Consider the following 18,022-nt stretch of genomic DNA (forward strand, 5'->3'; position numbering starts at 1 on the left):
CCGTGGAACAGCAAAACCACAGTTATAATTTACTGGTGTATACCAGACTATTTTCAACAGATATATTTGTGTCTGAGCAATCAGGGAGACACTATTATTTTTTTTTTACGGCAAAAAATGCCAAAAGCAGGATAATTGAGATTTTTTACCGTGGAACAGCAAAACCACAGTTATAATTTACTGGTGTATACCAGACTATTTTCTACAGATATATTTGTGTCTGAACAATCAGGAGACACTATTATTTTTTTTTACGGCAAAAATTGCCAAAAGCAGGATAATAGAGATTTTTTACCGTGGAACAGCAAGACCACAGTTATAATTTACTGGTATATACCAGACTATTTTCAACAGATATATTTGTATCTGAACAAACAGGAGACACTATTATTTTTTTTTTACGGCAAAAAATGCCAAAAGCAGGAAAATAGAGATTTTTTACCGTGGAACAGCAAAACCACAGTTATAATTTATTGGTGTATACCAGACTATTTTTAACAGATATATTTGTGTCTGAACAATCAGGAGACACTATTATTTTTTTTTTATAGCAAAAAATGCCAAAAGCAGGATAATAGAGATTTTTTACCGTGGAACAGCAAAACCACAGATATAATTTACTGGTGTATACCAGACTATTTTCAACACATATATTTGTGTCTGAAAAATCAGAGACACACTTTTTTTGGGGGGAGGGGGGGCACCAAAAGGTTAATAAGACAGGTATTTTGACAGTGTGAAGGAGGAAAAAAAAAGAGGATTTAGATGAAAAAAAAAGGATTTTTTCCTGGCCCCCGAGACCTGGAGCTAAGTCCAGCAATTTCAGCAGCAGGAGCACACGGGACTGTAATGCAGCATTTGCTGGTATAACCACTGAATCTCCGATACAGCCTGCCTGCCTGCCTGATATCTTGGATAGATATTAGTCCTGAGAAGGACTGTTTGTTTGATCTGGCAGCCTTTACAGACCCTACAGTAAATATTTCGCAGGATATATCTCTCCCTAAATCAGCAGCGCTGTCCCTACACTGTCTGATCCGGAGCGACTGTGTCCAAGATGGCGGCACCCGGTTTTAAATACTCGAGGTGACGCTGTGCGGCCAGCCAATCACTGTAATGCCCACAAACAACATGGCTGCGGCATTACAGTGACTGGCTGGCAATCCCTGCATATTCATTGGCTCTGTAAAGAGCGCCAAACATGCAGGGCGGAGACCCGAGCTCCCACCCGTGTTACCCGGAAATGCTTGGTGCTCGCCGAACATCCCGAGTAGCGTGATGCTCGGGCGAGTACTGAGCAGTGTCGAGCATGCTCACTCAACACTATTACTGAAGTATTTCACAGATCAATCAATTCACAGTCACACAGACTATGAAGATGCTCCACATACCTATGACTTGATTCTGTTTATTATTATTCACAGACTGTAACTACCACTCTCATTTTCTGTGTTTTTCAGTGCTGCAGTAGTGAAACTCACTCTGATTTAGGTCTATTTATCCCTATCAGTAATGATGAGCAATACACCCTGACCTTAAGGTGTAAAATCCAAAATTAAATGCTGCTTTCCCTGTCCTTATCTTTTATAGTTCCTGTGAAAGTCTCCCCTAATTTTGCCATGCTAGGGCATATGGTGTGATTTCTGCTAAGCATTATGCAGAAGATCATGCAACCATACCTGACAATATGTAAGCCCAATCTCTGGCTGATACAATCTTCAGCACTGTGTGATATAGTGCCCAGAATTTTTGGGGGGTAATTCATGGGAATCAAGTCACAAATTGTTCAAATTTGCTGGGACTTCCAAATTTCATGAAATTCAACTTAAAATCAATTTGCAGTGGATTGATTTGGTCATCTCTAATAATAGTGTAACCCATAAGTTACAAATGTATATAAAAGTGCAGGTACCAAACCTCTAAATAGCAATGCTCATTTGCAGGTAAAGGTTTGAGCTGGGATAGGAGTTAATCTGCAAGAGATCTAACATATATTACATTAATGAAGTCACAATTATCCAGATACAGTATGTACTATGCTTAACTCTGCATCTAGATTCATGGGTGAAAGTACAAACCTGGTAATGCATCCTGTTCTATATGATCATGTGCACCTCATTTTCATATAGTACATTATTTTTTCTGACCGATCTCTTAATTTCTCATGATGGATCTGGAATGCCATCGTTGCTGGGGACATAAAAGGCTGTGATCTATTCTACAATGTTGGGGTTTGGGCATTAGAAGAATATACAAGAGAGAATTGGGATCACATGCCATCTAGTATTTAGCCATCATTGTCCACAAGTTTAGAGATTTGAAAGAACTCCATCAGACGTCCATGCTATGCATCTGTTTTCCTTTTCTCACAATCCTCTGGACATATGAGATCAAGTATTTACTCAAAAAATATTGTTGAAATGTGAATATTAGCTATACCTTCCAGTAATATCAGGTTAAGAAGACGTCTGTTTTTAATGGTCTTATATTGACCAAAATGTCTGGACTCACCATGGGTCTCCTGACTTAACTAACGAATATGTTAGTATTCGTATTAGTATACGAAAGTTCAGATAAGGAAACTCATTATCAGAGTTCTCTTTAATGTGCAGTGAATATACTTTGTTATAAACTGTAGAAATATATATTTTTACAAAAAAAGTAGGAGAAATACTTTTTTAAGATCATTTTCAAAAGATGTCAGTTACTGAACTGTTGAAAAAAATTTAGAAGAAAATAATATATGCTTAACAATGAAAGCTAAGCTTTGTCAGTCCTGTCAACAAGTGGTGTTGCTTTTCTTTAAAAACCTGTGGGTCAAGCACATCTTGAAATCGCATCTTATATTTCAGCTGCAACACAACATTCATAATTTAAAAACAATCTGTTTCCTCCTGTCCTACAAAGCACACAGATCAATAGGTTTGAAGAACAACTAGTGTGCATTGAAATGGAACAATGCTAAACTCTTGCTAGTCTGTTGTACTGCCCAGCTGTACCAACCTTTTAAATTCTTTTTCTTTCAAAGTGATACACAAAATATTCAAGTTAAACTTTGTGCAATCGAAATCAGATCATCGGTCATTTTTCTACTACAATTCTGATTTAATTTTATGTATTTCATCATAGGTCTATAAAAGACACTTCGCAAGAGTCACCCTCATCACTAAACAAACTGGCAGATGTTTTATTTAAAGTGCTCAGTAGGAACAGTTCATACAATCAAAGAGGCAGCACATGATGATCAATCACTGAGTTCATCGGTCTCATTCCATCTACATCAACATGATATCAAAAACCTAAAGAAATAAACTGGAATATAAGTTGGTATGCATGCAAAGTGTAGGTGCATGTTCACACTTGCTACTAAACACTAAACAGACAAACCCTAAGATAAAAATACCCTGCAGTAAATAAATAAATAGCAATAATGCATGAAAATAACGTACGGTACTTGGTTAACATAATTTTGCTAAAAAAAAAAGTAAAAGCCATCCCACCACATCACGGTAACCCAATTCGGTAAGGGCCTAACCGCTAATATTAAAACCTTACCATATGTAAAATGACGTAAATGTGAATAAGGGCCAAACAGGACAAGACCTCAACTAATGGACAACCAGCAATGGGGAGCAATATAAACATAATGTCCAGCTCAAGGAAAATGGAGGTCACACCCTTATTTGCACAGAGTGCAAAAACCTCAAATGAAAACATAAAAAAAATCACCACGCTTCCTGAGGAAGTTGAACGAAACATGCGTTGGGTGGTGGGGGCGCTTCAACTAACCATCCATTTACACATGTACTGTAAGTGTCCCATCTAATTAATGGGGAAGGACTTTATTCCCACATACCAGTAGGCATTTAGTGTCCTCCATATTATTTATAGTATGGCTTGCCTTACATGTATTGGTTCACACACCTTAGATGTCCCAATATTTTACAGCAGCACCATGTTTTAATTTATTCAGTATTTATTTCTTTTTATGTTATTTTTAAAGAATAAAATAATTTTGGGCTACATTATAGGCTGTGCTGGAGTGGCAAGGGACTTTCTGACGAAGTATATACATGTGCATTCTCCATTGTGTCTCGCTGTATGGAGTGAGCTCTAGAAACAAAAAAACAATGATGGAATTACATTTTTTCATCCAACATTTCACCCCACTTGCACTGGTATCTTTTTTCCTGGGTTTCAGTATATTATTTGGCAAAGTAAATGGTGTCATTCAAAACTTCAACTCCTCCCGCAAAAAAACAAGTCTCATACTGCTAAAAAAAAGTTATGGTCCTTGGTAGAAAGGCAGAAAAAGCTAAAGTTTAAAAATGAAGTAATGGTCGAGTCATGAATGGGTTAACAACATGCAATATTTGTTACGCATTCATTAATATTTCACAGCTAGTTTAATTTTTGGACATTTAGACAGCCACAATAAAATTCTAGAATACGTGAGAACAGACATCACGGTCTGCCAATGACATACCAAACAACTTTGACAATGTACTGAATACAGTACTTATTAAAATTAGTGTTGAGCCACCCCCGCAGTGTTCAAGTTCGATTCAGTTCGTCGAACACCCGTGTGTTCGCTGAACTGTTCGTTGAACACCTTCGAACACCGTTAAAACCAATGGCAGGCAAACAAAAACACATAGAAACACATAGAAAACACCTTCAAAGGTGTCCAAAAGCTGACAAACTGCTCAGAAGACACAACTAACACATGGAAAAGTGACAAGTACATATAGTCATGCGAAAAGAAAAGAGGTGGAGGAGTAAAAGGAGGGGGAGACACAGATATAGGCATGTCATGCCCTTCTAAAATCCAAAAAGTGAGAAGCCGACACGGCCAGTCCGTTCCTGCCTGTGCCACCTCTGTGTCGCCGGGTTTGTGCCAGAGCCGCGGTGGACCCTGACGGCCAGCCCCCCTATCCCAATACTGGTGCCTGTCCGCCGGTGGGTCGAGGCCCCCCACGGTGGGGGGGGAGTAACATCTGCAGAAGAAAGACCATCTTCCAGCCAAACTAAGATGTCGACTTCTTTTCGTGGACAATGTGATACGATCCCATTCTTACGGACACGCCCATCGCTACAAATTCTAGATGAGGCACAAAAACAGCAGGTGCTTCAACGGATATCAAGTGCTCCTTCAAGTGGGCTCTCCATCACCTCAATTTCAACATCACAAATACTCCAGTCCTCAGAGGTGTCACCCCAATCGCACTTGCTTCCTCACAGCTCCCAAGTCTCCAGCTGCCCGTCTGAGTATGGGGTAACAGAGATGGTTGAGTCTGCCCAGCTGTTTACTCATACTATAGCCTGGGAAACGGAGGTCTGCTCCAGAGCTTCTGTTAATCCAGATGATGAAATGATCTGATCCGATGCCCAGAATCTTTATAAGTCGGATCCAGGACCAGATGAAGAAGGTTCTGAGCATAATGTAGACCCTTGTTCCCAAACTGTAACTCCTGTTGGTGGAGACAATGATGAAGACGATGATGAGACTCAAATACCTGATTGGAGCGACAACTTGACTTTTCGGTCAGGGCAGGAAGAGGTTGGCTCTGAGGGCGACGGGTGTGATAACACACAGGGTGATGATGACGAGGTTGGAGATCCCACTTACTGTCAACCCACAGTCAGACAGTCGATGAGGTCAGCAGAGGAGGTGGAGGAGGATGTGACAAGCCCTGGGGATTGGGATGGCTCGGTACCCGGGCATTTGCCTGGCCTTGGGGATGTCGCAGTGGTCGGCTCCCTGGCCCGTACCCTGGGGTCTCTCTTTAAAAGGGTGGATAATTGTTAATTTTATAAGAGTTCATGACGCCACCTGTGGTATCTGGTGACAAGCACCAGCGCTGCAGCAGTCCACTGAGGCCGGTGATAAGGCAGCTCGATGGTATAGCTCCCCACAGGTGGAGCTAGGTCTCAGGGCAGCGTACGCAGGGGGAATGCAGGACAGGCGAGACCCAGCTGGGTCAGAGCAAGAACGGGAACGGACACGGTAGTCACTTCAGTACATTTTACTGGTGGAAATTCAGGCACATCCCGGAGCACTGTAGGGTGAAGGGTGCATATCAGGATCCTCCCCAATGAGCGGGTGTAGGGCCTCCTGTTTCTTGCCTCTGCGTAGTAAGTTTCTGACCTGCCTGGAGCTAGGCCTAACTTTGTCTCTGTCCTGCGCTGGCTGACCTTGTGGTAGGGCCTTCTCTTGGAGTTCACGCTCCCAGTATGCGGGGCCTAAGCGTCTCCTGGCTCTGTTACATATCAGCACCTTAGCGATCCTGGGACTTGTAGTTCTCCAGGGATTCCGGTTATGCCTTACTGGGTCATAGAGATACCGGTAAGCTCGGATCCTGTGTCCGGTAAATGCTTCGGGGTGAGCTGGTTAAGCTCCTCTGTCCCTTATGTACTAACTCGCCACTCGCCTTCGGCCTACTCGGGCCCTCACTAGGCTATACACACTAACGGCAGCTTGCCGCGCTTCACTGATTTTACGGCACCGGCACACCTTAAGCTCTATCTGGGCTCCCTGAATCTAGCAAGCAGGAGCCTCGTGCTCCACTGCTGAACTATTAACTGCGTTCTCTAGACTAGACTGAGCTCCACTGCAGACTGACCTCTCTTAGGCTTCTCTACTGCAGGAACTCTTCAGAGGAACTGAACTGCCTAGCTCCACCTTCCCTAATTATATCCCTAACGGGCTCCCTCTGCTGGTCTGAGGTGGAAGGTGGAGATGTGTGAATGTTTATGGGGGCCCCTTGTGGAGGATTCCATCAATGCACTCTTGTAGGATCTGTGATACCAAGCGCAGCGGGGCATCACAGATGCTATTGACGACGAGGTTAGGTTGCGCCTTCCTGAACAGAGACGGAGTACTGGAAGCACGTCAACAACTGCATCCTCAACCACAACTCTGCCTCTGACCACAAGTCGTGGTGGCTCTTCAGGTCACATGGGCTCTAAGCCTTGCATAGCCTGGGCATTTATTCAGATCGATAAGGATGACCCAACTCGTGTTATCTGTAACATTTGTCAGCAAAAGCTAAGTAGAGGCCAAAAAATACATAGTTTGAGTACTTCATGCATATACCGTCACATGGATATGAAGCATAAGTTGCAGTGGTAAGCTCACTGTGCTACAATGCGGCCTAGCCGGCTGGGCCAACCACCGTCTGCCCCATCTTGTGCATCCGCAGCCTCTTCATCCTCTGTGACTGGGGGGACAGCAGTCACACATGTTTTTGGACGCAGACCTGCCACCTCTTTACCCGCAACAGCCAGTGTGATTGGCAGGTCGTCAGTTCATTGGGAAGTGGAAACGCCTGCTAGTGTTGAGCGCTCTCCGACATCGAGAGCACCACCTTTGGATCAAGGCAACCTAACATGTCCGCCTGCATCTTCCTCACAGACCGGAAGTTGCCGGGGACACCATACTCAACACCGTCTAAGCACAACAGCCAGCCCTCGGTCCCTCAGATGTGGAAAAGTAAAAGACCATTTCCTCCTAGCCATGAGAAAGCTAAGAGGTTGAATTTCACCATCTGCAAGCTGTTGGCTACAGAAATGCTGCCTTTCCACCTGGAGGACACAGAGGATTTTCAAGACCTTATGTCCGTCACAGTGCCCCAGTACCAGATGCCCAGTCGGCACTACTTCTCAAAGAAAGGTGTGCCTTCGCTCCACTAGCATGTCGCACACAACATCACCGCTTCTTTGAGAAACTCTGTGTGTGACAGGGTGCACTTCACCACAGACACTTGGGCGAGAAGGCATGGACAGGGGCGTTACATGTCGCTGACTGGGCACTGGGTAACTATGGTGACAGCAGGACAAGGGGCTGCTGTCCAAGTCTTACCGTCCCCACGAGTTGTGTGTTAATCCTCTTTATCTCGAACTTCCTCCACTGCTTCTGCCTCCTCAACCTCCTCTCGGTCCTCCACCTGCACCCAAAGCCTGTCTGGTAATGCCACCTGCTTTCTAACTGTGCAGAAGGAATCCTGCACACCTCCTTACTATGCTGGCAGCAGGGCTCAACGCATCAGTGTTTACTTTGAAATGTCTGGGAAATGTGAGTCACACAGCTGAGGAGATTTGGTCAGCTCTGGAGACCCAGTTTCATGAAAGGTTGTCTCCACTGGACCTGCAACCAGGGAAGGCCATGTGCGACAATGCTGCAAACCTGGGTGCGGCACTTTGCCGGGGCAATGTCACACACGTGCCTTGTATGGCTCACGTGTTGAACCTGGTTGTCCAGCAATTTTTAGCCCACTATCCCGGACTAGATGGCCTTCTGCAGAGTGCACGACCGCTGTGTGCTCACTTCCGCCGTTCGCATCCCGCAGTTCAACGACTTACATCTCTACAGAAGTCGTTGGGCCTGCCAGTTCACCGGCTGAAATGCGATGTGCCGACACGGTGGAATTCAACTCTGCACATGTTGCAGCGACTGTGGCAGCACCGACAAGCCCTGGTGCAATATGTTCTGACGTATAGCCTGGGCCAACGAGACCCAGAGGTGGGGCAAATCACGCTGGAGGAGTGGTCTCAGATCAGGGACCTATGCACCCTTCTGCACAGCCTTGAAATGGCGACGAAGATGTTTAGTGCTGACGATGCCATTATCAGCATGATAATTACGGTGATTTACATGCTGGAGCACATGTTAAACAGAATTCGGAGTCAGGTGGTGGGACAAGAGGAGGTGGAGGAAGTAGAGGAGGAGTCGTATGCGGAAGGGATAACATCTCCAAGGTCCAGACGGTTGGCAGCACCAAGGCGGCAGGCATGGGAGGGTGGGGGAGAGGGATTAACCAGGGCGCATGGTAGCAGCCAAACTGTTGAGGAAGGTGCAGGAGCCAAGGAAGAAGTGGAGGACGAACTGGCAATGGGCATGGAAGACTCATCAGATGAGGGAGACCTTGATCACATTTCTGTTGTGCGAGGTTGGAGGGAGAGAGCAGAGGAAGGAAGCATGATTCTTACCTCGCTACCAACACAACAAGGACTTGGTCTTTCTGGATGCGCAAGACACATGAGTGCCTTCTTGCTGCACTACTTGCAACATGACCCCCGGATTGTCAGAATTCGAAGTAATCCCGACTACTGGGTTGCCACACTCTTAGATCCCCGGTACAAAAGTATATTTGCCGAAATAATTCCTGCCATAAAAAGGTATTGACGAATGCAGGAGTATCTGTTGCAGAATCTTACATGTGCTTTTCCACAAAACACCAGTGGTGCACGTAGTGAATCTCACAGTTCTAACTTGCCAACAGTGGGACTGTCGAGTCTTCATCACTCAAATAGTAACAGTAACACAGTATCTGCTGGTAACAGCAATTTTGTGGAATCGTTTCACCACTTTTTTAGACCATCCTTTGCAAGACCACAGGAGACAAGAAGTCTGACACATAGTCAATGCCTAGAGAGGATGGTACAGGAGAATCTCCAAGTGAACATCGAAGCCATGACTGTGTCACTGGACCCTTGCTCATTTTGGTATTCCAATCTTGAAAAATCGCCGGAGCTCGCCACTCACGCCTTGGAGATCTTGTCATGCCATGCAGCCAGCGTTCTCTCTGAACGTGTGTTCAGCGCTGCTGGTGGTGTGCTGACAGATAAGCGCACGCGGCTGTCCACTGAGAATGTAGACAGACTCACGTTCATAAAGATGATCAAATCATGGATTCGCAAGGACATTTCTACCCCTGTGTCATCCTTGGGAGACTAAAAGCTTGGGGATTTGGTAAAATCACCTCACCAACCGTTTTCAGCAACAGTGGGGCAATTGATGCCACTTAACCCTAGAACGCATGACCATAAAAATCTACACTTTCACATACCTGGGGCCCTTTAGGCCCGTGTGCAAATAACATGGAATAACTCAAACTCAAATGACAAACAACTATATACATGAAGAATACCTAGAGTTTCAAAATTCTAACTAAAGCAATCTTGCAGAAAATAGAAAACAATTAACTGGGCGGACTTGCAAGGCCACAGGTATGCGTTCTAGGGTTAAGTGGTGTCTGTGCCACAATTTTGGGAGTCCCCTTGCTGTGACTTACGTGACGTTGGCATCGTCAATTCCAGGTGGGTTGGGTCGTACCCCCCCCTTTTAACTGTAAGAAACTACATACACTATGGCTTGGGGTAACACAGATGGTTGAGTCTGAAGAGCTGTTTACTCAGAGGTCTGTTCCAAATCTTCAGTGTCTGCTAGTCAGCGTAGAATTTTTAACTGCATCTAGCCTAGGCAATACTTTGGGCGTAGTAGCCCAGCTGCGAAGCAAGCTGCACCGCCTGTGTATCTAATAAGGATTTTTAAATTAATCTAGCCTAGGCAGACTGTGGGGACCCCCAACCAAACCCAGATGCTCAGCTCCCCTACCGCCCCCCTTTCATGGACAACCCAATAATGTAACTCTTACAACTGGATGGGTGAGGATCGGTCACAGCTTTATTAACTCTTTATACTCATTCCATTAGAAAGGCATTTTATTTCTAAAATAATTCAGCTTGATGCAGCATGCCCTGGGTCCCCACTCCGGCAAGTTGGCCAACAAGTGTAACTCTCCAACATGTCCTTTCTATTTTCAGGCCACGGAGGATCCAGCGTACTCGTATGCAGGACTCTGACCCCCACCCATCACTCTTAACGCTTGTTCCACTCCGTCCTGGAGTCCTGACAGGAATATGTCCAGTCCAATATCTATTAAGTGAACACCGTCGGGCCGTATGAGGCCTGCTTTATCTCCTTCCAGTTGTCAGTGTCGTATCACTACACCGCCTCTGTCTCTTCTAAATTTTGCCATCCGAATATTTGTTACCCGCCTTGTCCATTCGATGGCCGTGATGTCTCGCGCACCTTGCCATACCGCTATCGGCACAATCTCTGACCATACTATAGCTAATTTTGTGAAAAATTCTCTGAAGCGCTCAGTGTCTAGTTTCATTATTGCCATTAGTTATGCGCTCTTGTGATGACCTAGGTTGTTTCCCCCGGCCTGTATAACTAAGATGACCGGACCTCTTGCCTCTCTCCCTACCTTGATTACCTCCATTAGTACCTGTGGTCATAGCAGGCCTCTAATACCTCTCCAGTTGAAATATGTGTTATGAAACTCTAATTTCCTCCCGCCTGGGCGGACTTTCGCCCTTTTTTGTGCCCAATATATATACGAGTGGCCTATCACTCACACTGTTGGCTTAGCGTCACCTGTAAAAGAAACAAACCACGTTAGGATAGCAAGTCCGGTCTTATGTATCTCGCCAAACACGTGGATCGCCATCTCCCTATCCTCTGAACTTCCGTTCTGACAGTCCTGCTCTTGCTGCTTCCGTGGCCGCACCTATGCGGAATGAGTGTGTCCCGTAATCTTTGGGGTGGTTCCCTGCCGATGTTATGCATTTATTAAATATAGCTTGGAACAGGTATCTTGATAATGGCGTTCCATCAATGTGTGATACGGAGAAATTACTTTGTGATCTGATGGTTAGATATGTTTCTACTATTGTTACCCGACTCAGTGTACCGTTTTGGGTTGTAGAAGTACCCAAGTACCCCTGCCCGCTGGAACCGTTTTCAATTGGTGGATGCGTACACGTATTGCATTATTGGCTATGACTACTTCCTGGTGTAATAAGCGTCCACTGGTGGTAATGTTGGATTGAGGGACTAATTCGCTTATACATAGCGCCCCGAAGAAGGCGATCACAAATGCAGTAGACATTAGTGTTGCTTCAAATTGTGAGTGTCATGTTAATGGTGTTAGGGATAAGATGTGAGAAATCAGTTTTAGTGACACGGGACGGGACGTCTACATTCCTGACTTGGCTGACCCCTTTTCCACCCTTTTATGGATTGTCTGATAATGAATCTTTGTCACATCTCCCCAATTCAGTAGTTGGAAGTGAAATGCTACTCCGGTCAGACACCGCTGCGCTGACGCCCCTGATATGCCCCTCATCATTAGCTGGTGGAGAAATTCTATGGTGACTTGTGATCTGGCTTGTTCACATTGGTCAACCCGTCTGCCTGCTACTAGTCGTGTCCACTCTTCCCATGCCTTACCGTATGCTTGCCACGTTGACGGGGCAACTGACGCTCTGATTAATGGCATCAACTATTCGCCACTAGATCCCATAGGGAGGGTGGGCAACTGTTGCCCGATGGGTGGGCGTTGTGGAAGAGCTCTGTGAAAATCTGCCAATTGAATTGTTATAAAGCGTTAGCAGCAGCTTTATACCCCTCAGCATAGTGGCTAGCGCGGACCCATACATTGTGTTTTAGGCACAGGAATACTAGCCTGCGTAGTAGGCCTAGCACTGGGAGAGACGATGATGCCATCTTATTAATGCAGTGCGCTAGGATGGTGTTTTGTGTTATGAAGCGTATATTTTTGCTAGCCAGACGCGCGCCCCATATTTCTATTGCTACCACTATTGGGAAAAATTATTTTCAGGGCTAGATGCAGCTAAAAATTATTATTAATTTCAAAGCTGGTGGAGCTTGGTATAGATGGCCTAATACTATGAGTCCCACACACTGCTAGAAGCCCAAATATTTTTTCAGAGGTAGATTCAGATAAAAATTATTTTTAATTTGCAACCTGATGGAGGTCAGTATAGATGGACTAATAGAGAAAGTCCCACACACTGCTAGAAGGCCAAATATTTTTTCAGAGCTAGATGCAGATAAAAATTATATTCAATTTGCAACCTGATGGAGGTCAGTATAGATGGACTAATAGAGAAAGTCGCACACACTGCTAGAAGGCCAAATATTTTTTCAGAGCTAGATGCAGATAAAAATTATATTCAATTTGCAACCTGATGGAGGTCAGTATAGAAGGACTAATAGAACAAGTCCCACACACAGCTAGAAGCCCAAATATTTTTTCAGAGGTACTGTAGATGCAGATAAAAATTATTTTTAATATGCAACCTGATGGAGGTCAGTATAGATGGACTAATACAACAAGTCCCACACACAGCTAGAAGCCCAATATTTTTTCAGAGCTAGATGCAGACAAAAAATTATTTTGAATTTGCAACCTGATGGAGGTCAGTATAGATGGACTAATAGAGAAAGTCCCACACACTGCTAGAAGGCCAAATATTTTTTCAGAGGTAGATGCAGAAAAAAATATATTCAGTTTGCAACCTGATGGAGGTCAGTATAGATGGACTAATACAACAAGTCCCACACACAGCTAGAAGCCCAATATTTTTTCAGAGGTAGATGCAGAAAAAAACATATTCAGTTTGCAACCTGATGGAGGTCTGTATAGATGGATTAATAGAACAAGTCCCACACACAGCTAGAAGCCCAATATTTTTTCAGAGGTAGATGCAGAAAAAAATATATTCAGTTTGCAACCTGATGGAGGTCTGTATAGATGGATTAATAGAACAAGTCCCACACACAGCTAGAAGTCCAATATTTTTTCAGAGGTAGATGCAGAAAAAAATATATTCAGTTTGCAACCTGATGGAGGTCAGTATAGATGGACTAATACAACAAGTCCCACACACAGCTAGAAGCCCAATATTTTTTCAGAGCTAGATGCAGACAAAAAAATATTTTGAATTTGCAACCTGATGGAGGTCAGTATAGATGGACTAATAGAGAAAGTCCCACACACTGCTAGAAGGCCACATATTTTTTCAGAGGTAGATGCAGAAAAAAATATATTCAGTTTGCAACCTGATGGAGGTCTGTATAGATGGATTAATAGAACAAGTCCCACACACAGCTAGAAGCCCAATATTTTTTCAGAGGTAGATGCAGAAAAAAATATATTCAGTTTGCAACCTGATGGAGGTCTGTATAGATGGATTAATATAACAAGTCCCACACAGAGCTAGAAACCCAAATATTTTTTCAGAGGTAGATGCAGATAAAAATTATTTTTAATTTGCAACCTGATGGAGGTCAGTATGGATGGACTAATAGAGAAAGTCCCACACACTGCTAGAAGGCCAAATATTTTTTCAGAGCTAGATGCAGATAAAAATTATATTCAATTTGCAACCTGATGGAGGTCAGTATAGATGGACTAATAGAACAAGTCCCACACACAGCTAGAAGCCCAATATTTTTTCAGAGCTAGATGCAGACAAAAAATTATTTTGAATTTGCAACCTGATGGAGGTCAGTATAGATGGACTAATAGAGAAAGTCCCACACACTGCTAGAAGGCCAAATATTTTTTCAGAGCTAGATGCAGAAAAAAATTATATTCAGTTTGCAACCTGATGGAGATCAGTATAGATGGACTAATAGAGAAAGTCCCACACACTGCTAGAAGGCCACATATTTTTTCAGAGGTAGATGCAGAAAAAAATATATTCAGTTTGCAACCTGATGGAGGTCTGTATAGATGGATTAATAGAACAAGTCCCACACACAGCTAGAAGCCCAATATTTTTTCAGAGGTAGATGCAGAAAAAAATATATTCAGTTTGCAACCTGATGGAGGTCAGTATAGATGGACTAATACAACAAGTCCCACACACAGCTAGAAGCCCAATATTTTTTCAGAGGTAGATGCAGAAAAAAATATATTAAGTTTGCAACCTGATGGAGGTCTGTATAGATGGATTAATAGAACAAGTCCCACACACAGCTAGAAGCCCAAATATTTTTTCAGAGGTAGATGCAGATAAAAATTATTTTTAATTTGCAACCTGATGGAGGTCAGTATAGATGGACTAATACAGAAAGTCCCACACACTGCTAGAAGGCCAAATATTTTTTCAGTGCTAGATGCAGATAAAAATTATATTCAATTTGCAACCTGATGGAGGTCAGTATAGATGGACTAATAGAACAAGTCCCACACACAGCTAGAAGCCCAAATATTTTTTCAGAGGTACTGTAGATGCAGATAAAAGTTATTTTTACTTTGCAACCTGATGGAGGTCAGTATAGATGGACTAATACAACAAGTCCCACACACAGCTAGAAGCCCAATATTTTTTCAGAGGTAGATGCAGAAAAAAATATATTCAGTTTGCAACCTGATGGAGGTCTGTATAGATGGATTAATAGAACAAGTCCCACACACAGCTAGAAGCCCAATATTTTTTCAGAGGTAGATGCAGAAAAAAATATATTCAGTTTGCAACCTGATGGAGGTCAGTATAGATGGACTAATACAACAAGTCCCACACACAGCTAGAAGCCCAATATTTTTTCAGAGCTAGATGCAGAAAAAAATTATATTCAATTTTCAACCTGATGGAGGTCAGTATAGATGGACTAATAGAACAAGTCCCACACACAGCTAGAAGCCCAAATATTTTTTCAGAGGTACTGTAGATGCAGATAAAAGTTATTTTTACTTTGCAACCTGATGGAGGTCAGTATAGATGGACTAATACAACAAGTCCCACACACAGCTAGAAGCCCAATATTTTTTCAGAGGTAGATGCAGAAAAAAATATATTCAGTTTGCAACCTGATGGAGGTCTGTATAGATGGATTAATAGAACAAGTCCCACACACAGCTAGAAGCCCAATATTTTTTCAGAGGTAGATGCAGAAAAAAATATATTCAGTTTGCAACCTGATGGAGGTCAGTATAGATGGACTAATACAACAAGTCCCACACACAGCTAGAAGCCCAATATTTTTTCAGAGCTAGATGCAGAAAAAAATTATATTCAATTTTCAACCTGATGGAGGTCAGTATAGATGGACTAATAGAATGATGCTATGCCCAAAAGATTTTACTTCACTAGGTGCAGTAAAAAAATTGGTATTCTATACACAGGTGGTATATCTTGCAACACAGATAGGCTACTCCACTGACTAACACACTCTGCAATAGGCCAAAAAGGATTAGCTTTGCTAGATTCAGCCAAATGCTGTGAAAAAAACTTGCACAGCACTGGCACAGACCTGCCTGCCAAAAACTGATAGGAACTGATGTAACCTAGTCCTGAAAAGGACTCCAATTACAATTAGTCTTTACTAGAGATGAGCGTTGTTCTACTCGAACTGTTCGCCAATCTCAAATTCGAGCTGTTTTGGGCGGTGTTCGAGCCGGTCGGCGAACACGAACAATTTGAGAAAAATTCGGCTGTTCGAGGTTATGTTCGATAACTGTTCGTGCACCAAAATCATAACTGGATTTTTTCTCAGTAATGATGAAAATTAATGTTAATACGCAGTTTGAGTGTACAGCGGGGCGGGGGGAGGGGCAGGGGATGGATCTCTGCAGGAACAATGAAGATCTCCATTTTTTTTTCTCTTTCCCGCATTTGCAGTGGGGAGGTGCAATCTGTCAGCCTATCAGCAGCGCACACACGGAGCGAAGTGCTTTTTTTCACACAAGCAAGGGCATGTGTGATTGGCAGTGTATGTCACATGTCCTTGCCCTATAAGACCAAGCCATTTTCCCCGTCGCCACCATTTTCTCACTGCTGCAGCTGCGTGTTAGACGGCACCGCTGTTGCTGTGTGTGCTATACCTTGTTAATTTCAAGCCAATTTTCTCTGAAATCTACAGATAGCTTGGGAGTAGGGAATAGTTGTGATTGCAGTCCTTTTAAGGACTAGGTTACAGCATTTCCTACGACTTTTATCAGGGAGGTCTGTGCTCTTAAATAGATAGGTTGTGGGAGTAAAGACTAATTGTAATTGGAGTCCTTTTCAGGACTAGGTTACATGAGTTCCTATCAGTTTTTGCCAGGCAGGTCTGTGCCAGTGCTGTGCAAGTTTTTTTCACAGCATTTGGCTGAATCTAGCAAAGCTAATCCTTTTTGGCCTATTGCAGAGTGTGTTAGTCAGTGGAGTAGCCTATCTGTGTTGCAAGATATAACACCTGTGTATAGAATACCAATTTTTTTACTGCACCTAGTGAAGTAAAATCTTTTGGGCATAGCATCATTCTATTAGTCCATCTATACTGACCTCCATCAGGTTGCAAACTGAATATAATTTTTTTCTGCATCTAGCTCTGAAAAAATATTTGGGCTTCTAGCGGTGTGTGGGACTTGGTCTATTAGTCCATCTATACTGACCTCCATCAGGTTGCAAATTAAAAATAATTTTTTTCTGCATCTAGCTCTGAAAAAATATTTGGGCTTCTAGCGGTGTGTGGGACTTGGTCTATTAGTCCATCTATACTGACCTCCATCAGGTTGCAAATTAAAAATAATTTTTTTCTGCATCTAGCTCTGAAAAAATATTTGGGCTTCTAGCAGTGTGTGGGACTTGGTCTATTAGTCCATCTATACTGACCTACATCAGGTTGCAAATTAAAAATAATTTTTTTCTGCATCTAGCTCTGAAAAAATATTTGGGCTTCTAGCGGTGTGTGGGACTTGGTCTATTAGTCCATCTATACTGACCTCCATCAGGTTGCAAATTAAAAATAATTTTTTTCTGCATCTAGCTCTGAAAAAATATTTGGGCTTCTAGCAGTGTGTGGGACTTGGTCTATTAGTCCATCTATACTGACCTCCATCAGGTTGCAAATTAAAAATAATTTTTTTCTGCATCTAGCTCTGAAAAAATATTTGGGCTTCTAGCGGTGTGTGGGACTTGGTCTATTAGTCCATCTATACTGACCTCCATCAGGTTGCAAATTAAAAATAATTTTTTTCTGCATCTAGCTCTGAAAAAATATTTGGGCTTCTAGCAGTGTGTGGGACTTGGTCTATTAGTCCATCTATACTGACCTCCATCAGGTTGCAAATTAAAAATAATTTTTTTCTGCATCTAGCTCTGAAAAAATATTTGGGCTTCTAGCGGTGTGTGGGACTTGGTCTATTAGTCCATCTATACTGACCTCCATCAGGTTGCAAATTAAAAATAATTTTTTTCTTCATTTATCTCTGAAAAAATATTTGGGCTTCTAGCAGCGTGTGGGACTTGTTCTATTAGTCCATCTATACTGACCTCCATCAGGTTGCAAATTAAAAATAATTTTTTTCTGCATCTAGCTCTGAAAAAATATTTGGGCTTCTAGCAGTGTGTGGGACTTGGTCTATTAGTCCATCTATAC

The sequence above is a fragment of the Phyllobates terribilis genome, unplaced genomic scaffold (assembly GCF_046119375.1).
Source record: "Phyllobates terribilis strain yellow unplaced genomic scaffold, ASM4611937v1 Scaffold_1__5_contigs__length_1240528914, whole genome shotgun sequence".
Classification (NCBI taxonomy): domain Eukaryota; kingdom Metazoa; phylum Chordata; class Amphibia; order Anura; family Dendrobatidae; genus Phyllobates; species Phyllobates terribilis.